At 40.9% G+C, this 26329-nt stretch overlaps 1 long non-coding RNA gene across 1 annotated transcript; it reads left to right on the forward strand.

Moving 5' to 3' along the window:
- Positions 1-2: 2 nt before the first annotated feature.
- LOC138250275 (uncharacterized) lies at positions 3-26329 on the forward strand. The gene is made up of 3 exons (XR_011194921.1): positions 3-113; positions 2697-2797; positions 24845-26329. It is a non-coding gene; the product is annotated as an uncharacterized lncRNA (long non-coding RNA).

Here is a 26329-nt window from a genome sequence, read left to right on the forward strand (position 1 = left end):
CCGGGCGCAGGCGCACTCGAGAAAAGAGCAAGAGAGGGGAAGGCTGCACTAACGGCATCTGGGACTGGAGTGAATTGAGGAAGCAGCTGAAGTTTATCCTTGCGATTTCTGAGGTACTTAAAGTGGTCGACATGCGTTTTAAAAAGAGTAGCAAATGTGATGCTGCGTGCAGTGGGGTGGGGTCAGTTGGCGTGGGAGCTGGGGTCTAAAGTGAGGCTTAAAAATAAAATATTCTGTAAGCTTTTTTGGCCTTTCAGCGTCAGATAGCTAGCTATGTAAAATGACATGCAGCTTAAATGAAAAATAAATGTAAAGAGTTGTTACTGGGAAATGTGCTATAGTACATTATGAAACCCCACAATTAAGTCTTGGTTGAGCAGTGGAGAAAAGTGCCTTGTGTATTTTTTAGTGCTACAGGTCATACATAGTCTGTGAGAGAAGGCAATGTGAATATGTAATTCATTATTTTAAACTTGCATTACACACAGTATAAGATAGACTGCTACAAAATGCACAGAATATTGGTAAAACGGTGTTTCCAAAATATAGATTTTAGTAATACCCAGATTGCACGTAGTGCAATTATTTTACATTGTTGCCCCTTTAACACCTCCAAGTGTACTAAGCGTGCTATAGAAATACGATTACAATTAAAAGCACACACTTCACAGCCCAGTTGTTAACTCTCTGCACTACCACCCAAAAAGAATAAATGTATTTCATTGCAAAGCTTCTGAGATTCAATCAACTAAAGCCAGTACAGGCCCAAAAGCATCTTTTTCATTTGCAACTAACTCATAGCAGCGCACAATTGCATGTCCTTCAGCCAAGCAGGTACCATGGCACGAAGGGTTGTTTAGCTCTCTGTCCAACTTTGGTTTTACCACACAGGAGACTCATTGAATGTCACTTCAGCTAAGGCGTCTAAACTATCTGAATTAACCGTCCCGAGACAGTTGTCCTTTTTTACAAAAACTAGGTGAACCATGTATCAGAAATCATGAGAGTATGGGCATATCGTGCCCCTCTGATCCTGCCCACTTTGACCACGGGTACTTAGGAATGCAAATGCTGTTGCCATCACAACTCAACAGAACCTCTTAATCTAGTAATAGCTTCCAAATTGCTCTATTTCACGTGTGACTACACAATTCAGGTCCTGGTTTTCTTAGAATTCTGGGATTTGTAGTCTTATTTATCCTAGTATAAAACCAACCTGGGAAATTTGGCAGCTATGAGTCTGTGGCACCGGATTCATGATTTGTGTGGTGTTACATAATAAGCCGCACCTTATTTAGAGGAATTACTAAATGTTTTTTTCTTTTTTTGGGGTACAGTAGCGAGGCTGTTAATTCAAAGCAGACTAGTACCAGCTATTTAAAGCTGACTAATAATGTGCCAGTTTTACCAATGAATGCAATGCTTTTTCTTCTGTCTGCTTTAAACTATTACATTCCCACAGTGCATGCGAAATGTCTTCAATTAATCAATCAGGATTTATAAAGCACGGCTCCTCACCCAATAGGGTATCCAGGCGCTTGGGGGGTCCCAGAGGCTTATTCGAACAGCCCGGTCTTGAGGGCTGTTCAGAATTTTGGAAGTGAGGTGATGGTATAGAAGTGAGTGGAGAGGCCGTTCCAGGATTTTGTTGCGTTGTGAGAGAAGGCACCTCCTCCACTTCTGCTTTGGTAGATGTGGGGAGTATGGGCAAATCAAAGGCAGGCAGAGAGTAGTCTTCTCAACGGTTGGTGGAAGGTCAGGATTTGGTTAATGTAGCGGGTCGTTGGTTGTGTAGAGCCATGTGTATGTGGGTTAGCAGGTTGAATTGGCATCTCTACTGGACAGGCAGTCAGTGGAGTTGCATGAGGTGGGGTATGATGTGGGTTTGTCAGGGAAGGTCGAGGATGAGTCTGGCTGTGGCATTCTGTATGGTCTGAAGTCTCTAAAGGAGGTGTGTGGTGATTCCTATGTAGACGGAGTTGCCATAGTTGTCTAGTGATGAGGACCTGTGTCACTGTGTGTCTTGTGTGTAGAGGTAGCCACTTGAAGATCTTACGTAGCATGCGCAAAGTGAGGAAGCAGGTGGCGAGGACGCCTTTAGTCTGTGATTTCATAGTGAGCTTATTGTCAGTGATGATTCAGAGGTTTCTGGAATGGTCGGAGGAAGTGGGCGCGGGTCCTAGGTCTGATGGCTACCAGGAGTCGTTCCATGTATTGCTGCTATTGCCAAAGATCAGTGGTTCCGTCTTGTCTGTGTTCAGCTGCAGGCAGCTGTTTTTCATCCAGTCAGCGATGCTTGTCATGCATCTGTGGAAGATGGTTCTGTGGTGGAGGGGTCGTCGGTGAATGAGAGGGTGAGTTGGGTGTCATCTGCGTAGGAAAGTATGTAATCTGATGATGTTGACAAGATTTTGTATGCTCTCGATGTTGGCCAGTGGGGTCATATATATGTTGAAAAGCGTGGGGCTGAAGCATGAGCCCTAGGGAACACCGCAGGTGATCTCCTTGGGTTCAGAGATGAAAGGTGGGAGGTGGATCCTCTGGGTTCTTCCAGTGGGGAAGGAGGTGTTCCATCTGAGCATGTCCTTTTTGATGCCGATGTGGTAGAGTCTTCCAATCAGCATGTTTTGGGATACAGTGTCGAAGGCTGCCGAGAGGTCAAGGTGGATTAAAGCTGTTGTTTCTCCCCGGTCAAGGAGGGTTCGGATGTCATCGGTGGCTGCAATGAGGCAGTTTCGGTGCTGTGATCGCTGCGGAAGATGGATTGGGAGGTGTTGAGTAGCTGTTTCTGCCCCAGGTATGTCATGAGTTGCTTGTTGATTATTTTTTCCTGTACCTTTGCTGTGAATGGAAGCAGGGGGTTGGCCGGTAGTTTTTGGCATCCTTAGATGCTGGTAAGTATGAAAGAAATAACATAACTTTGTGTAAGTTAGCACTTAGATCTGGCTTAGCCAAGCCCTTTTGATTTCACTAAATTTATATAACAACCATAGCAGGGCGTTCAGTCAACTCTCTTCATCAATTGGTCTGTTGTGTCCTTCCATTTTTAGGTCAAGCGCACAAGCGCTTTGACCTGTTGTAAGTATTGTGGGCCTTTAACCACGCCCACCACACTCCCTTCACTTTCACTCGTTCCTGGGATTGCCTTTCAAAAATACTTTATCACTGATAAATGCTTTAAGTTTGTCCCTCCTTGGGGAAGTTTTGTTACTGCCTTGCAGACTGCCCCATTACATGGATAATTACATGATTGCTGATACGTTTGACTACAAGCAAACTTCTTTTTCTTTTTGTGTATCTCCTTCGCGCTCATGCTCATGATGACCATGGCGCTTTGAAACGGCTTGCTTATGTCAACTGTTTTACTTTTCATTTTCAATATAAGTGGCAAGAAAAGTTCTGTTAGGAATTTACAACGCTAATAGGTCTAAATCGAGCAAACATGCAAATGCTTGTTTCTCATAGCCACTGCAACACGCAGAAAATGGGAAATGTGTCAATCTACTCCTGGATAAATTTGCTGTGAGTAGTGATATTCTGCTTTTTACAAAAAACACATCCTCACTAAAAGTAGTTCCCTTTATTGACCACTGTTTCGCAAGGAGGATATCCACATACAAAGTAGTTACCAACATTGCCAGGGACTTCCCTGGCAATGTATGCTTTTTGAGACCAAATAATATTTTTTCATTTAGCCATTTTGTTTTTAAATTGAGAGCCTGACAGCATGGATGTCAATTCATCAAAATGCCAGGGGTAGCGGAAGTGACATCACACATGATTTCATCTTTGCTTTCACTCACACACACACACGCATGCATCTTTTACATGAGCACACTCTCACCCACAAGCATGCACACACCATACATTTAAAAGTGTTTTTTACTTATCTTAGCTACCAAGGGGGGGGGGGGGGTCATATTCCAGCTAGTTGTACTACATTTTTTAGCACACTGATAGTGAATAATATTATATCATTCACTATCAGTGTAATAAAAACGAATTGAAAACAAAGTATAGCCCCAAGCAAGGTCTATAAGGACGAGCTGTCCCTATGCTCCTGGCATTGATTTTGCTACCTCTGAGGCCAGGGATCGCAAAGACAGTGCCAGGAGTCGCAATTGGCAAGTCGGGGGTCGCAGCGGCGACCTGTGGTGACCCAAATGGCATCCATGCCCAACAGCAACCCCGACAGAAAAGTTGCTTAAAACAAGCATTGACAAAGCCACAATTATGGAAGCCATGCCTGAGCTACTGACTTTGTAAGTGCCTGTTTAATATGGCAAAGGAGCAGGGGCGTAGCACAGGCCCTTGCAGCATCTACAGTTTTGTGGTAGGCATTCTTCCAAGGGGTCCCCAACCCATTAAGGGGCCTTCTTTCAGCCCAAGGTCATTGAATATCTGTGAGGTATGGGAGACTCGTGGGGACCTCATCATAATCTGCATGGGGGCATACATTTGTGTTACACCACTGTAGAAGAGGCCAGGCCCCAGTGTTAGAACCATAGCTGTGTTTCACAAATGATCAGGGTTAGCGCCTTACATAAAGGATATTGAGAGAATTCTTTTATAATGTATAATTTATATAGCGTTTAATACAGGACTTCACATAATGTTCCTGGGATATCATAAAGCCTTTGAGATATGAAACGTATGTATTTACTAAGTAGTTTTATTTTGATTTTACAAGGCAGATTAGAAAACAGACAATCTTTCTGCAGTATTTTGAAACCCTGGTACATTATTTATTCTCTCTCTTCTTCTGATAGATGGTGTGCACGGTGCAGAAGTTTCCTCATCCCTTCGCCCACTTTTCACACCTTTTCCATCTCTTTTCAGTCAATGGCCACTGGGAACTCAACTCCTTTCATAGCTACTCCACGCTTGCTTTACTCATGCTTCTGCTTGATTTTCCTGCCCTCCTTCCTCTGACACATCAATGAACACCTTCATTTCACTGCATGTCTTCTCATAATGTATCACCGAAAATTAGGACAACATCACACTCCACAAAGAGTGGAAACCTCACATTCAACTCTTAAAGAAAAGAAATTAGTTTTTGGAACTACCTATTGTGCTCTACTGTTTATTGTTACTAAAAATTACTGTTGCTACACGAATCAGGGTGTCAGTGTTATTCGCAACTGCACACTAATGATGAGGTGGCCTTCTGGCTACTAGAGAACTCTGTCTTTTCTCTCTCATATTCTTCCTGCCTGTGAGTAGTATGTCTACATCAGCCAGTGACCAAAGCTTGAGAAATCTTTGGTAGGTGGTGGTGGAAATATTCACGCTGCCTCATTAGGTGTATTGGCTTCAGGTGCTCTGCCGACTCCGATACGAGTGAGTTCAAAAATTTTGATCTTCTATGTGCTAGATGCATCAAGGATTTTTATCCATATTGTTGCCGTAGATGTAAAAGATGAGGAGAGAGAGGGGCTTCCTGATTGCCTTCCATTGCTCTTGACACGTGGCACCATATATGAATTTCAAAAACGGACAACTCTACTTTTCAAGGCCTAAAATATACATTGAACCCCGGAAGAATGTGAATTATGAACAGTACATGTTCCATGCTACATGCTGAAACCCAACATTTGGTTGTCATGCATGTGAAAATGTGCTTGGAGCACTTGATTTTCAGAAGTACAACCGCAATTAGGCCTTATAGTCCCTGATCGTCATCGGACGTGAGTCATACATTTTTTTGTTTATTAAAAAACTCCTTCAAAAACGAAGAAACTGGTAGACATTCCGTATGGCAGGTTCAGATTCAGCTTCAGCTTCAGACTGCTTCAACAGCTGATCCATCATTGTGGAATAATTAATGCTGTTGTCTGCCTTCATGCCCAATTCTAGCTGAAATTCGGCAGCCAAATCCCACATAAGCCTGACTTGCAAATTCAGGATCAGAAATGCAATGGTTGCAGGAGAAAAATATACTGTCACAAAATATGCAGAACTGAGATGAGCAATGCAGAATGTTTCTTCCTACCATCATCACCAAAAGAGAGAGATTGGGTCGAGTGAGTAAAAGCACCCCACAGTGCAGAAGCACTGAGCGCCGAAGATCAATAAAGACATTAACTCTTCCAGTGATTCCTCATTAGTTGAATGGAAGGGAAGTCCAGTGGCAGGCTGTACTCCATCAAAATAAGCATATTTATAGAAGATGACTTAACTGAACTTGCTCTCTACATTCAAGTGGAAAGACCTTAGATGGGTTTTTAGATTGATATTGGGAGTCATCATTAATATTGTAGCATATCTTGAACAAGACAAGCTACCCAGTGACAAGCTGGCATGACAAACCTCAAATGTCAAGGTCTGTCTATATGGATCCCCCACACCTCAACCCTCAAAGGGTGAGTTTGGCAATGCACGGTCACATGAAAACCATTCCATCTGTCATCTATATGTTTGATACAATGGCTGGCATTGGGTGGCTTTTGAGATTTAGGTCGACTGTCAAGAAGGATCTACCCTATGTATTCTGCTAACTTATTGTTAGATTTGAAGCGATTGCTGACTGCGATGTTATGAAAATGTTTTCAAAGCTATATGAATTAATAGGAAGGTTCAACAACAGTCAAATCAAGTAGCGAAAAGATGACTTAATACAGCCTGTCACCCAGCCCCTATGACAGTGGTGCTGGGATTGGATTTAATCTCTGCTTGCCTCACAAATGCTATTCAAGCCTTCCTGTAGTGGAAATTAGTACTTCCACATATTCTTTAGAAATCCTATTTAGGTTTACTTTCTATCTTTATGCCTAACAATAATATTGTAACAATGCACTCACAGCGTCTCTCACTGTAGATCTGCATCTGGGTCTGTTTTGGGACCAGAGTAAATCTGACATTCCTTGTAATTCACATCTAGGTTATTTTATGTTATGCCAATTTGTATAGCGTACTAATGACCAGCGAAGGTATCCAGGTGCTTAGCAGGAGGGTAGGTCAGAGGAATCGCTGGAGGTTATTTGAAAAGTCAGGTCTTCAGATTTGTGTGCAAGTAAAGGAAGTGGTGAAGAGGTTCTGATGTGTTGTGGAAGGTTGTTCCATGCTTTGTGGGAGGTATAGGAAAAGGCACAACCTCCTGCTCTGCCACAGTGTATGAGGGGTACATGGGCAAGTGACACTCCTGTAGAAATGCATGCAGCTATTGAGGTATGCAGGGCCATGTTGAGTCATGCTTTGTACTTATGCATGAGGAGTTTAAATTGGGCGTGTTTGTGTATGGGTAGCTGGTGGAGTTCTCTGAGGTGTGGTGAGATCTGAAAGGGGCAAGGTAGGTTGAGGGCGAGTCTTGGTGCTGCAATCTGGATGATGTGGAAACCGTTCAGGAGCTGTTTGGTGAGTCCAGAGATGAGTGTGTTTCCTTAATCGAGTCTGCTGCTTAGCAGTGCCTGTGTGACTGTTCTGGTGTTCTCTGGTAGCCACTTGAAGATTTTTCATAGCATCTTCCAGATGTGTAAGCAGGTGGAAGTCACTGAGTTGGCTTGGGAATCATATTGAGTTTGTTGTCTAAGATGATTCCTGGGTTTCTGGCATGAGCGGTAGAGGTAGGGATGGGCCCTAGGTCTGCCAGCCACCAGGAGGAGTCCAGTGGAGAGGTCTTCTTTCCGAAAATCACAATTGTGGTCTTGTCTAAGTTGAGCTGGAAAAGTTGGGGTTGAAGTTGAACTCAGATCTTCTACTATGAGTAATATTGTAAACTTGCACCCACAAAACTAGAGTTACTGTTCATTCACTAATGTTAATGTTACTATGTATTTGTGTGGTGAATGCAAAAGACCACAGCACTCAAACATGTGCAAATTCAATAAGCACAGGTGTAAGCTAGTATGAAGTACAAAAAGTACAAAGTATAATATTGTATTATTCAGGTGCACGCGACCAGATGCCCTACTACCTAAAGGCACAGTATAGTGTATAAGAGAATACACGCATATAATGAACGCAAAAGACCACAGCTCTCAAACATGTACAAATTCAATAAGCACAGGTGTAAGGACAAACATAGGACTAAGGGTTTTAGATAAAAAAATAACCTTAGTCCCATGGAACGCCAGGCTCTCAACCAACTTTCTACCCACACTGATCTTGTAATAAGGGAAGCTGACAAGGGGGGCAATGTGATGCTTATGAACAGGATGGACTACATTTCTGAAATTTTCAGACAGCTGGGAGACACACATGCGTACATACGACTTACTGACAATCCCCTTGGCAACATAGCAAAAACAATAGGTGCTAGACTATCACATTGGAAAGGTCTTGGTCTTATCTCAGACCCTGAATACAAATACTTATATAACTTAACACCAAGGGCGCCCTGCATCTATATTTTACCTAAAGTCCATAAGCCAGGTATTTTCCCTCCTGGCAGACCCATTATCTCTGGCATTGACTCACCCACAGAACATATTTCAGAATACATTGACCATTTCTCACAACCACTGGTACGCAACCTCCCTTCTTTTATTCAGGACACCAAGGATTTGTTGTGTCAACTAGAAGACATAGATTGGACGGATGATTGTTGTTTCGTTATCTTAGATGTCAACTCTCCATACATTTCCATCCCTTTAAAACGCGGTATGGAAGCTCTTTCCTTGGCACTCTCACACAGGGATGCCACACTTTATGAACATACCATGATGCTTCTAGACCTCACAAGACTAATCCTTGAGAACAATGTTTTTCTACATGAAAGCCATTGGTACAAACAATCCCAAGGGGTGGCAATGGGTTCTAAATTTTCACCCTCCTACGCTAACCTTTACATGGGACAATTTGAGAGACAACACCTTTTGTCTAAATGCCCTGACAATATTACCCAACACATCCTCTTCTGGGGAGATACATAGATGACATTCTAACTATCTGGACAGGTGACAGACAAGACCTGACCAAACTCATTGAGCATATGAATACCAATGGTTTCAATTTAACCTTCACACATAAGACTGATGACACCCGCATTGAGTTCCTGGATCTCTCTTATACATTACAGACAACAACATTTCCTCTAGAATTTACAAAAAACTTACTGCATGCAACTCCATCTTACATGCTATCAGTGCACACCCCAAAGCCCAAATTTAAGCTATCCCCTACGGTGAAATGATCGTAACCAGGCGCAACTGCAGTGACAATGAAATCTTCACACAAGAATTAAAACTACTGACGAAGTGCTTCCAGAACAGGGGCTACTCAGAAACAACCATTGACTTAGCTAGGAAATGCACACTCTCTAAACAGCGGGACACACTTCTGATTAGAGGTCTAAGTAAACCTAAAAAGAACCTGAGAAAGGATATTTTGTTTGTGATGAAGTACAGTCCAGCTAGTGGTGTCCTTTTTCAAATACTCAAAAAACACTGGCATTTACTACTTCTTGACTCCAAACTGGGTGAGCTTATCGGACAGAAACCATCCATCACCCACAGTAGCAGACACACTTTAAGAAACATTCTCTGTCCCAGTTTTTTAGCGCCCCTCCCCACCTCTGAATCACAAATGTGGCTACCCAACAAACCGTCTGGTTTCTCCAAATGTGGGTGTTGTGTCTCGTGCCAATTTGCACTCAATAAAACTGTGACATTCACATATAATACAACAACCACCTATCATGGGAGGCAATTCATCAACTGCAATACCAAATACACAGTCTATGTTATCATATGTGTATGTGGACTCATCTATGTTGGCAGCACTATACGCCCTCTCAAGGAAGGTATACAGGAACACATCAGGGCCATCAGAAATTACAATCTCAGTTACCCCATGGCCTTGCATTTCAACTCTCTACATGATGAATCTGACATTCCCAGGATCAGATTTTTGGGCATCACACATATCGCTCCATCTCCGAGAGGGGGTGACCAAACATTTGCGTAAATGTGAGGCCAAATGGATACTTCAACTACGGGCTGTAGAGAAGGGTTTAAATACTGAGAAGGAGCTTCACGTGTTCCTCACGTAGGTTTACTTTCCTCTACAGGGCTTATGTCTAATTCCTAGTTAAACACATGTCTATTGTCAATATATTCTTCCAACCTGGTACCACAATGCTACTCATGTGATGTGTATGTACTAATACTATTCTATAAGAAAGGTTACTAATCATGTAACTCATAGATTCATGGATTTAACTTAATTATAATTGGAGTCACCCTTTGTTACTAATGTTTTCTGCACTTCTATGTTTAAACAAGTAGATCATATACAACTGATATGCTAATACCATTTCCAACCTTTTTCTCTCAGTCCATGGGCTGTTTTCTTAAAACATACATTAATATGTAAAATCTGAATTACTGTCTAACTTGTACTCAATACTTAACTAACTATTTTAACTGTATGTTGTGGTCACCAATGGGATTATCTATTTTCAATGTACTGTTTCTTGCCATTTCACGTATCACAGGTGGTATTCACACACCAATACACTGTGTAATCTACCTATGTTAACATTACTGCTTTCCCTGACTTTGGGTCTGCTTCCTCTATTCACTTGCTTACAAGGTAATCTCTGTACTAACCCTATTCTGGCTCAATATAAATTTCTTCCTTTACTGTCCGGGTTTCCTTCCAACATGGCCACTGGTTTTGGCCACCTCTTTTATACTTCCGGATGCCTACGGCATGCGAGTCCATTCATGACACCCGAAACTCCTTCCATTATTTAAACAACGCGCCGGGCTTAGTCACACAGCTTCGCACCAAAACAATAGAGAGCTCATATACCTACGTATCGGTAAGTGTTTGACCAACTGCTGAGTTACCGTCACAATAAACTTTTTAGATGACAGCTTCAGGGCATTATACTTTTTTGATTCTTACTGCACTATAAAAGTCCTGTTTATTTCTGGCCAATATCAGGCTCATGTTACTGCCGTCCACCTTACGTTCCTCACGGCCGTTTGCTCAATTACTTTTAGAAGTCCCTGTATTTGTTAACGGTGATATGGCCCTAGCTTAGCTATTACTACCGCAATCACCTTATCACATTCACAGACCCACACAAGATGTTTTGACTGCTACACAGTGATGTCTTGTGGGAATTACTACCTTGATTAAGTTTTTTAAGTTTTCTATCTTGTTAAATATTATGACCCGATCTTGGCGTCTACTACCGGTAGCGTTTTTCCACATACTCAGTCCCCTCCGATAGCTTTGGCGGTTACACGCTTCCCGTATTCTGTTTATATGTCGTTCACTGCTTTGACTAATGAGGGTGAACAAAGAACAGTGTGGGTTTAATGTAATTTAACACTGTTTTTATCTCTAGGACTTACTAAGGTCCCCAAACCTTCGGAGGACCTAGGATTACTTACCTTTTACCCTCAGACATTACCACTTTTTAATTTATAGGGTGGTACATTTACATGGATGAAAAAACCAGCATTGCATTCTATTTATTCAACACAGGTTGCCCTGCCCCAGGCTTTAAGTTGAATATTTCTACTGCGTTTTCTTTTTACTTTCTTAAAAAGTTACTTATTTCCGTATCTTTCTCTCTTCTTTTTTCTCGCCACTCTCCTTCTCTCCTCTCGCTTTTTCCTCAAGATTCCATTGAGACTGGCCATTTGTGAAATACCTACCTTTTACTGCCATTATAGGTATGTCTTTATTCATTTCTTTTACACCTACCCACCATCTTAATTTAAATATTTTTTTAAAAACACTTTATCTAGCCACCGACCTTAGTGATCACGGGTACAAGTTATACATCTTATTCATTTTCTCATCGGATATCAACATTGGTTACTCTTTACTCACATCACTTAATTTGCAATTTGGGGTCCACACTTTATCACCATCGGAGGATACTCCACTATTACTTTAAGTCTCATTTTACATCACGCTCTCACACTAGCTCAATTTGCCATGTCTATGCACACACTGTTTTGCTCTGTTCCCTTACTTTTTGTTTGATGTTCCTAAACTTTTGTACACATTTCAATATTGGTTCTGTTATTTTCTACAGCCTTGAAGAAGTCACTTATGTGACGAAACACGTGTTGGCTGTGCCTGTTTGACTGCACCTTTTGAATTTATGAAAATCAATCCGAATAAATGACCTCCTGGATTACAAAGATGAATATCGAATGTCTTAGTAATAGAACTGCTTCATACTAGCTTACACCTGTGCTTATTGAATTTGTACATGTTTGAGTGTTGTGGTCTTTTGCGTTCATTGTATGCAGTGTATTCTCTTATACACTATCCTGTGCCTTTTGGTAGGAGGGCACATGGCCTCGTGCACCTGAATAATACAATATTATACTTTGTACTTTTTAATATGGACACCATTAGGAAGTGCGATTTTTTTCTGCCATATACTACCTTTCTTACCTAAATTACATATGTATTTGCGTGGTTCAGCATTTGCATTTATTTGGCCCCATGGTACTTGGTAGACAGACTTGGGTAGGTACTTAGTTGTGGGATATCCAGAGCTTACTGTGAGCCAAAGTTTGCAGGTGGGGCCACAGACACTCATTTTTGGGTAACAGCACTTATTTTTCTGAAACAAATTGTGATCCAGATCAAGGAAGAAAAGCACAAAAGAGGAAAAGCAGGTGGAAGAAGGATAAAGAAAAACAGTTACAAAGTGAGAAAGCAGGGATAAAAACATGTAAGAGTAAGATAAAGGAGCAAGAATTGGTTGGTGATGTGTGAAAATGGATGAGTAGGAATCAACGTACTGCACCCTTGGTATTTATCCCTACCTTCATTAGCACTGGCTGCAGGATTCTGAACAAATCTTTGGGCCGCAGCACTTTTTCTTTTACAAATTAATTACTGGGTATACTCAAAGAGTGTGTCTGAGGATGGGGAAAGTTATAGTGTCCCCAGGTTCACACTAAAGTTGGTGACATATTTTAGTCTAATGTATTTCATTCTTAATCATAGGTGCTGTGGTGACAATGGTACTACCTTAATGACAGACTCTTTCATTTTGTCTCTATGATTGTGTTTCCCTGTTCTAGTGGTCTAAATACCTCTTCTATATATTGCCACTGCTCCCTTGCTCTAAAGCTTCTTCTACTTTTTTTTGTAAACATATTTTATTGTTTTTTCTATTACATAACAACTCCCCAACTTGGGTACACAAATGCTTATTTATATAATATTGCTTGACTAGTCACTGCTTTGCTGCTAGTACATAACCACTGAGCATGGAGATCATGACCAAGGGATAGTGCAATCTGCTATTGCTCATCCTTCTCAGTACATCCTGGTCTTATTGTATTCATGCTTGACTAAAACAGTAGTGAATGTATTGCTCTAGTCAGCTGACTAGAGTCATAGTTTTCCAGTTTCTTGCAGCCCCATCCCACCCACCGTGCCACCTCCGCCCACCCGCGCCCTGTCATGTGCCAATATGTCCAGCTGCACCCAAGCTTGTATGGTATCAGGGTGCCTCTTTGCTTACTCCTGTTCATAGGGCATGTATGTGTTCAGGCCTCGTCTCTGCCAGTGGTCTACTATGAAGGGAGTGTCGCTGCATGGTGCATTCGGTATGGTGTGGATAGTCTATTCTGTCTGGGGAGGCTCTACCTCATCCTGAAATGCTATGATAATCTGTTCCCAAGCTGTCATCAGGTCCGGGAAGCCCCGCCCTCGAGCCAGCTCCCGTTTCTGAACCAACCCTTCATATTCTGCCTATCTCCCTAACTCCCTTTCCAGCTTTGGATATTGGGAGCCATCGAATTTTTCAAATGTTTTGTTAATTCCCGTTTAGCCAGGATATACGCTAGGTCCTGGAGTTTACTAGTTGCCCTGGTCTTGGTATGGTGGGGGAACCAGTGCAACAAGCACTCTGCTTCTCATTCAATTACTTCCGCTACATATGTAGTCACTGCCTTCCATTATGTAGTCAAGTGGGGGCAGGACCACAACATGTGTATGAAGTCCGCTGCCTCCTCAAAAGCTTCTTCTACTTAATTCTTTAGCTTTCCTTGTCAGTTTCACAGCAGACATTGATGGCTATATGCTCTCATTTCGTTTGTTCATATTTTCCCTCAAGTTGATACTGGAGCTCAAGTAGATCTCAGCATTCTTTGTAAACAACGCTCTAGTCCGACAAAAGAAGTTTGCTATTCAAGAATATTGCAACTCTATTTCCTGACAACAGAGATACTTCCTTAGCCCCTCAAATAGCACATTTGCTTCTTAGATCTTGCAAGTAGCTATGCCTTTCAATGTTGCTCCTCGGTCTACAGATCATTACATTATTCTCAGTGCACACTGTGCCCTCAATTACAGGTCTGACGTGGTTCTAAAACAACTTCACTCGAGGCCTGATTCACAAATAGATGTTTGTGAGCTGGTATGACTTACACTTGGCTTACTCCAGAATTACTGCTGGAGTAAAGGTCTCTTTCTTATGAAATGAACGTTTGTGAAACTAGCCCTCAGTGCACATCACATTTGGGTCAATTTAAAGGATAGAGAGTCCCCAAAATGTAAATGTTGTGAAAGGTCACGGGTTACTGGGCCAATAAATAGAATAAACACCACCTTTGCATATTAGTTAGTTGCATGTTAATTCCAATTCTTACAATTTTATGTAAGTGAAAAATAAAACACAAAGAATCTATCTTCGCATATATATTTTTATCTGTGTAAAATATAAGAATAAATTCTAAACAGAGACATCAATAGATTACACGTACCGTTTGTCAAAAATTAAACAATCCCCTATTTAGATGCATCAATCTACATATAAACATCAAGGTCACTCAAAGATACACGTTGTTAATTACAAAGATCCCTGATACAACGATGATAGATAAGGCTTGAGTCTGTTCCATGATTAAGATAATTTGTTGACTTATCCAAGGTAGACCAAGCATTCTGGCTGAATTACCAATAACGTCATCATTCATCGGTACATGTATGATCATTTCAATACAAAAGCCCGGGCAGGAAGCAGAATTCGAAACTACAGTAGAAACCCGGCAGAGGGAAACACCAAAATCTAAAGTAAAATAATACCAGGTTGCCTTATATAAATGTCAGCAGGTAAGTTCAATTGAGTATGAAACAAGGTACGTTTTTTGTAATTGAAGGATAATTCATGGGATTGCATGTGCCTGTCACTCCTTTGGATCTAAATGTTGACGATCAAAACAGTTAATGCCAAGCATTATTAAAAAATAAGCACATTTGTGTAAAATGCAGTCATGAGATATTTACTTAGGAATGCGATCTTATCAGTTGGGTCGTGATTTTGAGAAATGTGCCCTGGTTACGATATAAAAGATTTTACCTATCGAAATTCATAAAAGGCAACTATGTTTAACATTGTGATTCCTTGCTGTGCCCCAACCACGTTTTTACTATTTGAAATATAAATTTAATATTTATTACCAGATTTTAATTATTTTCTTCTAGTAACTAAGCATTACCCAAAGCTGTTAAAACGTTATGCTATTTTGTCTTTTTCAGATTCCCGTTCTGCAGTGGTGATTAGTATAGAATAGCTAATGTTGTGCTTTGTAAGATATGCATGAGATAGGAAATATTGATTACTCGTTTAGTTTAGTATGAGGAAAGCCACAGATAGTTATAATGGACAGGAAAGGGACAATGTTGACGGTTTTGTGATGACACACAAGTTAGTACTCACCTGAAGGTAATACATATACAATGTCAATATAAATACCATGAGGCTGGTGGGATCAGATCTCCTTGACTTAGTTAAGAACATAATGACCCAAACACTCTCTGGATCCAACAGTGAATTCCTGGAGGCCGTGTGGATGATGAAGGAAGATCGGAAAACTTTAGGCCAAATGTCCTCCGTGCACAATTCTTTTAAGTGGATACAGTTATTTGTGAACTCTTGAAAAAGGTGGTGGAGAAACTAGAATACCCAGACTAATCAGGCTTTATGCTTTACAGAAGCACCAGACACAATCTAAGGTGTCTTTTTTGATGCCCAGAGTACACCAATAGAGTCATAGAACCAATGACCATTCTGTCACTGTATACAGGTAAGGCAGTCGAAAGTCCGTATGTGATGGATGTCCTTAGAAAAATGGGGTTTGATCCACAGTTTCTATCATAGGTTGCCCTCCTCAGCAGTCTTGATTGCAGGAGTATCAGTGAATGGCCCCATGTCCGAACAACTTACCCTAGAAAGGAGAACTCGACAGGATGCATCTCTCACCACTACTTTTCATATAGTCTTTGGTGCTTTTGGCAAACTGTGTCAGGGAGATGCGGTAATCAGAGAGCTCTGATAGAGTGCTGATTAAGATGCAAGAATACCCCTAAATGCAGATAACTTCCTACGGTAAGTTGAAGACATAATTGATAGGATTCTTGTCATCTTTAAGCTGTTTGAGAACTGCTCCACTTTCAGTCCTAACTGGCACAGGATTGTGCTCAATCATTTATTGTCCTGAGACCGAATGGTATATGTCACGAGGAATGTGGATAATTCCCATGGATATAATTGTATAGTATACTATCTGCTTTCCAGAGAGACGTCCAGAATTGGAGGTCATTGTCACTATCACTGCAGGGGCATGCCTCTCTGTATGATTGGTAATGCTCCCAAAATTCCTATGTGTGCTACAAAATGTGCCATGATGTGTACATAAGACTTGCATAAACTTAATGGTTCAGCTCATACATTGTTATGGGATGGAAGCGCTCTACACATCGCACTATGCAAACTGACCAGAGGAGAATAGGATGGGAGAATATAATTCCCAGACTTACAACAATATTAATGGGTTACTCATCCACTGGTAATAAAAGATTGGACCTTTCCACCTCAACAGGAGGCTTCAGTCGGAATTGGTAGACATGAAGTGAAGAAGCTGGATTCCAGGAAGCAGTCTACGATAGAGGGAGACACTGAGCCTGGTACAGCACTCAGCCACGGTGATTAGGTCACGGAGGGCAGCTACCACAAGGTTTGGGTGGGAAAACATATCAACTAGTCGTACTAACCTATGAAGGAAAATAAATTAAGGAAAGTAAATGTATTGTTGAGGTTCATAAATGCTATATAATAGGCATCTCCACAGTGGGACATGTCTGGAGCTGGCAGAGGAATTGAGCCCCAGGCCTTTGGGTGTGTATGGATGTCAGAGGCTCTCTACACCATAATGGCTCATGCTGAAGCGGTTTCCCAGATACAAGATTGGCAGCCTTGAACACTGGCATTTTTCACAATAGGTGGTCCAGAAGGCAGTCTCCCTGATGTATAAAACACATAAACAGCAACTAGACGGGACCTTTGTCAAAAAAGGAAAACTCTGTGGTGGACACAGGCGACCTGGATGACAGAGCCCAGGAGGGTGCACTATAATACCCAAAAGAGGTTGCAACTCGAGCAGGTTTTAGGCTAGTCCAATTAAAAGTGGTACACCAGATCTCTTACACCCAGAATAGAGTTAAAAAGACCGGTAAAACAGAGTATGATGCGCTTTTACAGATAGAAAACTAATTTCACGTGATATGGTTATGTCCTATAGTGATGACATTTTGGGAAGACATTTTTAATGCCTGAATAGTACACTAGGAGTAACCATACTGCCTACAGCCAAACTTGCAGTGCTGGGCGAAGGGAATAACACAATGCCAAAATATGATAAATTGGTGTCTATCCTGACACTCAAGTTTGCATGATAGGTTATAGGCAAGAGATGAGGTAATCCCTGTATTCTAACCTTGATCCACTGGTGGTCCAATATACATTGATATAGGCTAGTTGCAAGATTTAATACTATCACCTTGTCAATCAGTACAGTGGGTCACATGTATCAAGCTTTTTTTCGGTCACAAACGGGCCATTTGCGACCGGAAAAAGGCATTTTGGCATGTATCAAGCCAAAAATGTGATTCAGTAGCAATCTACTGAATCGCAAGTTTGGTTTGCGACCAGATACCGATAAGTTATTTGGAAGGGGCTCCCTTCCAAATACCGATTTGGAATGCTATGTATTAATGTTTTGCGACCGAATTCTGGTGGCAAAACATTAATAATTTAGCAACTACAGAAGTGTAGTGGTAATGCATTCGTAAAGGGGAAGGGTCCCCATTGGACCCACTTTGAGTACGTAAAGAATAATATAAAGAATAATATTATTGCTTGAGCTTTGGGACTTACACATGGGCCAAAATACTTTCAAGCAATACATTAAAAAGTGTATGCATTTAGTTTCTCGTCAGTCCGATATGGATGTTTTAGCAAAACGCAAGCATGGGTGGGCTATTATTAATTTCTAACAACAAAGGAACCCTTTAAGCCACCTAGCCTGTACTTACTCAAAATACAAAAAAGCAAGATTCATGGCCTTCAAGCCTGGTGAATGGCTGTTCCTGAATCACCTAGCCAGATGGCACCGGCCTTCGGAATCAATAACCTGTAGGGGGTGCGGTTAGTACAATGAATCCTTCCAGCATATTATTTGCAGCCGCCCAGCTTTACTGGGGGAATGGAAAACCCTACTAAAAACTGGAATGTAATAGTAATTTGTAATTTGTACACAAACATTTTCAGCCACTGGAGCCACTGCGCATGCTGGCTCTTTTTATTGAACATAAACTGCTAACTAGGCGCTTGACTCAGGCATGAGAGATAGCCTGCCACACCTAATCCCCGCTGCAAAAAGTCGGTCATTGTTCTCTACCATGTATTTTGTGCATTGTGACTCCAGTTACTGGTTAAGCCGTCCACAGACTCCTCTGCTACTATCAGTGCTGGTCTTGGGTCTAAACTTTAGGCGGGTCTTTCTATCGCTGCTGGTGTTTTTCGATTTTCTACCTTGCACTTTGTTGTAGTCAGTTTAATGCGGTTGCCTGTTCCAACCCGCTTGTTAACCCAAACTATGCACCAAGCTTAGAGGTGAGCATTAGACATTGACTGCTCCCCAAGTTAACCCGTGTGTTTATTGCTTGTTTTTGCATTTTGATAATTGTAAAAATGTTTTTAAACTTCTTTACTGATTCGGAAATTCTTAACATCGTATATACGTAACTGCTAATCATAATGATTTTAATTAATCAGACAATAACTAAATACCACTGTCAATACTTTTTAAGGGTAGGCAGTGGGACCCCTGTCTACACTTGAAAAATGAAACTTCAAAGTTTCAATTTTTTCTTTTTAAATGCATCCCATTTTCCTTCAAGGAAAACAGGCTTTATTAAAAAGCAACCACAGACAATGGTGGTCTGCTGACCTCAGCAGGCCTCCATCCCTGTGATGGCTGTGATTCCTAATGGTTCACAAATGACAACCTACCTCAATAATTTGCATGAGGTAGGTCTATTTGCAACTCACTAGGAATCACTAATGAAACCCAAAAACGTTTCAAACACTAGGAGTACCAATTCCTAATTGTGATTCGGAGAGACTCGCAATTAGGAAATCTGTATTCCTAATGTTAGTACATCTGGTCCATTGTTTGCTATTACATCATTGAGGTAGGTTAAACCTTTAAAAAAAGACTAAGCAGTTACCGTGCTTCAAGTGTATTTTTTTTCAAATGCTTATGCTTTTAATTAAGTTATGTGTAATTTTCGTTAATTCCATATAATTGAATACAATTAAAGTTATATCACTGAGAAAAAAGGCTAGTAATATTACAAAATAGTTATATATTATGTTTAAGTTTAAGAATAATATTAAAGTTCAGGTAAGGGTACACTATTTAAAAAAAGAATAGAAGTCCAAACATGTAAATAATTAAATACAAAAATTAACCCAATTATGATAATATGGTAAGGGTAATTTTTAGGGGTGAGGTGGTTTAAGGTTCTATTTACTAATTTAATTTGGAGTTAGAGTAAAGCTGAGGACACTTAGATAATTTAATTATATATGATAGAACATAGCCTAATAACTTTACAATAAATATAATATAATTTTAATTCACATAAATGAATACAATGATTAAAACTCATATTGTTAATGACGAGAGAGTGTTTGAGGGATACAGTATAAGTAATTATGTTAAATGACAAAGATATAATGAAAAAATATTTACTATAGACAAACAAATTTACATTACGGTTTACAATAGAGTCCGGGTAAGTGAACAACTTTCCAAGGCCACCACCTTTTTTTTTAACTGGGATTTTTTCAATTATGTTATACCCTTTCAAAATAAATCTTATTTCCTCCTCATACAAGAATTATAAAATATTTCTTCCTAATAGTCCTTCTCTTTACCGGTACAGATACTGGCACCGGTCCGACAACTGGCTCTAAGAAAATATCCTTCTAGGCATGGAGGAAAGGAGTTTGTGAATTACTGGAGGACTTGTATCCCAACAAGACCTTCATTACATTTAAAGAAGCACATGCAGAGTTTGTGCCGGGGCTGGTTCATTTCTTGCACCATTCCGCCCTGGCAGGAAATAGCCAAACAGACTTGGCCCTTTTATCCCATGGCACCAGGGACTTCCAGCACAATGGGAACCCTGTTGTTGTGTGAATTGAGTGGGCACTTGATCTCCCTACTAATCAAAGCTCTGAGGGTGGATGTGGCCGGTCCCCTGCCACGGACTCGTATGGTCGGGACATCGACCTTGAGGCACCCATGGGGGAAGAGGACTGGGCACTGTATGCAGGCTCACGCAGACAGTGTCCAGTAATGCACACTTCAAGCTAGTAAATTACAAATTTTTGCACCATATGTACCAGACCCCCAGGGCCCTGAGTTGCATGTCACATGCTCACTTTGATACTTACCCCTGATGCAGGTGAACAGAAGCTGACTTTCTTCACTAAGCCTAGGACTGCGGTATGATACAGGCCTCCTGGAACCAGGTAGTGGGCGAACTGGGGTGGGTCACCTCTCTGCGGGTGGTGGCGACTCCTCAAAGCTGCTTGTTAGCGAACATCAAAAAGCCCAAACGTTGGAAGATAGCATACAAGTTTTTGCACTTAGCTTTGGTACTGGTCAGACACAGGATGGCCATCTCGTGAATGGGACAGCACACTCCATAACTAGCTAATTGGCACAGGGATGTAGTAGAATTGTCATTAGCTGCGGAAACTCATATGACGCTAACTAGACATGATGACATGGTGGGGGAGGATCTCCAAACATGACAGTGCATGAGTGATAAGCTCCTGGACCCTGACCGTGACTCGACAACTAGGGATAGTGACGGTACTACCGACTCTGAAGGCGATGACTGGTCGCACGTGGCAGTGGAACCTGATTGGGGTGATACTGGGGGCCTGTTTAAGAGATCTGAGTGACTGCTTCCCATCATTTTGACACCCAACTGGTGCATGTTTCCCTTTTGTAAGGATTCCAAAGGCCTCTCGCCTCGATCACTGTACACCGTGATTGTGACTTATTCCACTGCCATGTTATGTTATGTAAAAATGATAAATAAAGGTGTTAAAAATTATTTGTTCTCGTTTTTTATGCTCATGTATACCACGTTTGCAAATTATTCTTGTTTCTGTACATCTATGGGGCCACATTGTTTCTCCATGGTGCTTTTTTTTTTTTTCTAGATCTAACTCTAGAGTTTAGTGGGAATCATTTGCCCTTAATTTGATAGTCACCAATGTGCTGTACCTCTGATAACTGTTTTTTCAACATGACAATACTTTGTTTTACCATCTTTATTTTTCAAATTTTTAATAAAAGCTTTTCAACATGTCAGTCATTCTAAATGGCAACAAAACTAACAGCTCATGCACATAGAAGGATTCATCTTACATAGCCTTAATACATAGATGTCTATGCATGTCCGTCTGTCAGAATTTTTGAAAATAGAACAATCTTCAGGCCTTGAAGCATTTGTGTTACAAAAGAGGCTACCTGTTCATTAAATCTGAAAAATAATCCTATCTTATGGCATGGCGAACAAACTGTAATCATGTTCTAAACAAGATGGGATTTGTGGGGATAGGATTAATAATTTTCAGAAGCAGTACATCTGACTAGAAATATTTAGAGATGTAAAAAGAGGGCTTGATCTAAGACAAAGGGTACCATAAGAACAAATTTAAACTTTTGACATAGAAAGTGAAAACATAGCTGAATAGAGTATAAGTAAAACATGAAAAATAATCTGTAACAGAATGTTTGCATCAAAGATGATCAATTTTAATGGGTGAGTGGAGCGCACATGAATAGATGTAAATTAATTATCAAATGGGGCTTTTGGAAATTTTGTTGGCAGAAATGTATGATCTATATTTGTAAACAATTAAGTCACAAAAAATTAAAATATGACAAATGCCAATGTAAGGAGTGATTTGCATAAAGGATTCTTAAATCAGTTCAAGTGTGTGATACAAATGTGCCATGCTGGGTTTATTAACATTCTGTGATATAGAAGGGTTCGGCTATTCAGTTGAGTACTTAATTACTCAATATGAGAGGAAGGGAAAATATAAATACCCACTTGTTGGCAAACACATTAATTATGGTGAAGGAGATGCACAAGAAGATTCCTTTGAGCTACATTATTTTGCAATACTTATCACTAACACTTGGTTATAATAGATATATCGTAAACCATGACTGAAGAACATTTGCCACTAAGCTGAAGAATGACAGGAAATGGACATGCTTCTCATAGCTCCAAAAAATAGTGTAAAGCTGTGTTTAAAACCTGCTATTATTTTCTAAAATCCCTAACAACGCATTAAGCTGTTTAAATGACCTATGTGCCTGCTGTCAGAGAGAACCTCGTGGCAAAATTGACCACTTCAAGCCATCCCCAGCCTTTCTGTCTCTGTTCTCCAGTAGATCAGATTATTTTGCTCCTTTCGATAACTCACCTGAACAAGGCACACAATGATGACTATAGTATTCCAATACTACCTTGTTCTCACCCCCCAACTTCCTCAGCTTATAAATAAACATGAGTACAGCATGGGCTCCTGGGCGCTGCACCACACTGTCATAGGATTACATTTAAAACGAGTAAGCCTCTGCAGGGAAACTTCACAGCCTCATTCAGTAGTTTACCCAGTAGAGGGACTCTTATTCCCCTTAGAAAAAGAAACAGTCCTAGGCTACCTGCTATTTATCTGAATGAATGTGAGAATTGCCTCTGTGCTTGAAGTAGCGCAGACTTGGGTCGAGAGCCTAGACTAGTACACCGCGCCAAACCGGGATAGTGCAGCTAGTGGAAACTCTAAGCGCAGCATGGCATATTTAGCACTCTAGGGGAAATCCATGTTTCTAGAATTTCAGCCTCACAGTTAGGCCTATTGCAATGAATGGAGAAACAAGGAAGCATATTGGTTTCTGCTGTGAACTGGCAGACTGCTTTCTTCTTTTAGCATGATGATTGGTGCTTACTTTTCTCTCTCTGAGTGTAAAGTGAGAGGAGTTTTTAAAGCGAATCATGTGACATTTTAGGTTGTTGTTTTTTGCAATACATAACAAAATTTTAATACCTGTAAAGTAATTTAATGCATCCAGCAGTTAGGAAAGCAAGCATGAAGCCTTTTTAGGGGCAAGAGCAAAGTGCTCAATCCCCTGATGTAATCTCTCTTTGGGCCTCTAACCACGCCCATGTCACGTCAGTTCCTTTTATTGTTTTGTGGGATGGCCCTTTAACATCCGCTTCTTTTGATTAGTGAAAGGCATTCATAGGTCATGCCTTTTCCGGTGTTAAGCCCTCCTCTAGCGCACCGACCCACTACTGGAAACATACGAGGCTCCATGTTTTCCATATGGTTTCTGGACTACTTTTTCTCTTTATTTCGCAGCGCGATCCCACTATAACTCGACAAAATGCGAGACCCGTTGCATTGCAAATGCTTGTTTTGTAATTCTGATGTGTGCTGGAAACCGAGATTTCAAAAGGGGCAACACAAATCAAGACAGTTGGTGATGTACAAATGACAAATATTCACAGAAACCCAATTTCCACACTTTATCATTTGTGTGCTATACAGTTTTACTGGTATAACCATATGTATGTGCAAATTTAGTGGCCATGTGATTGGAAAACATGTTCTCTGTAAAGGAAAAAGCGCTACCACATAATTCTTTATTAACATTCCAAACTGCCCAGCCTCATGTTCATTAAAGGTAGGTGAGTCGCGAAAGGTTGTTGATCTTAAAAGTGGGTCGTGGTTCTAAAAAGTTAGGGAGCCACTGATGTAGTCAATGATGTAAACCAAAACGACAACTCATGAGAAATGCTATTGGTTGAAAAAAGAAAGAATAGGATTGAAACCCCAAAAAATGAGACATGACCTGGAAGAAAATCAATCACAAGTCCAAAACAAGCATTTGCAATGCACTGGGTCTCGCGTTACAATGAGTTAGAGCTATTAGCGTTGTAAACGCGTAATGGACTTTTCTTGCCATAGTAAGTTAAAAACAAAAAAAAAACGAGAGTGATAGCGAAGTGTAAAACACAGCGCGATCGCACTGTGGAGTGCAGAGAAAAAGTAGTCCAGAAACCATACGGAAAACATAGAGCCTCGTAGGTTTCCTGTAGTTTACCGGTGCTCTTGAGGAAGGCTAAACTCTGGAAAAGGCATGACATATGCATGCCTTTCTGAATTAAAACAAGCAGATTTTAAAAGGCAAGTCCACCAACCAATGTAAGTGACTGACGTAACATGGGCGTGGTTAAAATCCCCCTAAAGGATGATTAGAAGAGGGACTTCCTCTAACCCCTAAAAATGGTTATGAATGAGTGACATGACCTCGCAGACCAAATATATAGGCTACAGCTTAAGTGAGAGGATAACATAAAACAGGCCAAATAGACACTAAGGTTATTACTGAAGATGAAGTTGAAACTGCTTTGAAATCACTCTCAAGTTATCTGTAGAAGATTGATATATTTCCTTTGTATTTCCCTCCAGCAGGGTAACGAATATGAACAAGGCAAATTTTCTGCATCACTGGCTAGGCAACAAGTAGCACTGTGGTGCAATGAAAGAATAAAGCCCAGCAAGTCAGGTCTTTGAAAAGAAAGTGCCACCTGTTGATAAAACAGTAGTTTCCCACAAAGTATAAACCAATGGTATTGCTCTGAAGCACTTTCCTGCACCTTCAAGTGCCAAAGTATTTTAAACATCGGAAGGAGGATTTCAATGCCGGCGCCAGACAGCAACATAACCACAAACCACCAAATGGATGTTAACAAGCCTATCCAGTAGAATAAGGAGGGCAAACAGCATAGTGAGACATCGAGGACCCTACAGGAGATGGGGGCAATATACACATTGTCCGTTCTGCAATCATTTAAAGGTCAAGCAGGGGCAAACAAACCCCTCTCACGCAGACTCCGACCACTGGAAGTAGAAGTAAAGCACTTCTAAATTGCAAAGAGAGCCTTAAACAAGTATTTGAAAAATATTCAGACGTGAGCAGGCAAGCCCGGAAATAAAGCATGTTTGTGATTTGCTGCTCGCCACAATGTCCTCGCTAGAGGAATACACCAATTACCCAACTCAGTTGCTGATTCTAATCGGGGAGGAGCAGTGACTGTGTCTGCAGAAATCAATACAGCCGGCTGGAATGTGACTAAGGCCAAGGGGGCCTTTCAGGGAAAACGGGGCTAACCTGGGAGCCCGACATCCCCCCAGGGTCAGGAGACTCATCCGCTGTGGGGTACTGCAGAAGAACGGACAAGGACCCTCACCCCTACCTGCCAGTAAGTAAATAATGAAGTAACCCCTATATTTAGGGGTGCTAAAATCACAAGTGAGAAATCCCACAGGATGTTTGGTTGAACCACAACCGACTCTTAGACATATTATTAGCACAAGGCCCATACCACGTAATCCACGGCCACTCAGCGCCACACCCGAGGCGGATCCAGACCTGGTGCAAACCTGCTATTTAATAATTCCTCATTCTGCTTGAGCAGGCAGATACAATCAACATAAAATAAACCGAGCACCTAAACTATGGCAAATCGAGCATGGCAAAGCTATTACCCCATTGGAAAGAAGAGGACAGGCAGAATGAAGGGGATCCAGAATGGTTTTAAAAAACATCTTTTTCTGGAGAGTTTTTTTTTTATTTTTCGATGGGAGCCAGTGGATTCCGAGTTTCATGGATGACGAGTCACTTGCGTAAAGACTGTGACGTGGAAGATGAGCGAGGTGGTAATAAAAGTTCGATTTAGGCCCTCAAAAACGTTTCTGGATTGAGCCTACAATCGTTAGGTTACGTTTTTTTTAGCATGATAGCTGGATTACAGTGTAATCCGTACTAAATATGTTTAGCAACGTATCTGTATATAATTTTTTATTTTTTACATTTATATTGGCTTACAAAAGCCTTTCGAAGGTATCAATACACGTATTTCAATGTACAAGATGTATGTAACCAATAATCAA

This window comes from Pleurodeles waltl, chromosome 8, assembly GCF_031143425.1.
Source record: "Pleurodeles waltl isolate 20211129_DDA chromosome 8, aPleWal1.hap1.20221129, whole genome shotgun sequence".
NCBI classification, from domain to species: Eukaryota; Metazoa; Chordata; class Amphibia; order Caudata; family Salamandridae; genus Pleurodeles; species Pleurodeles waltl.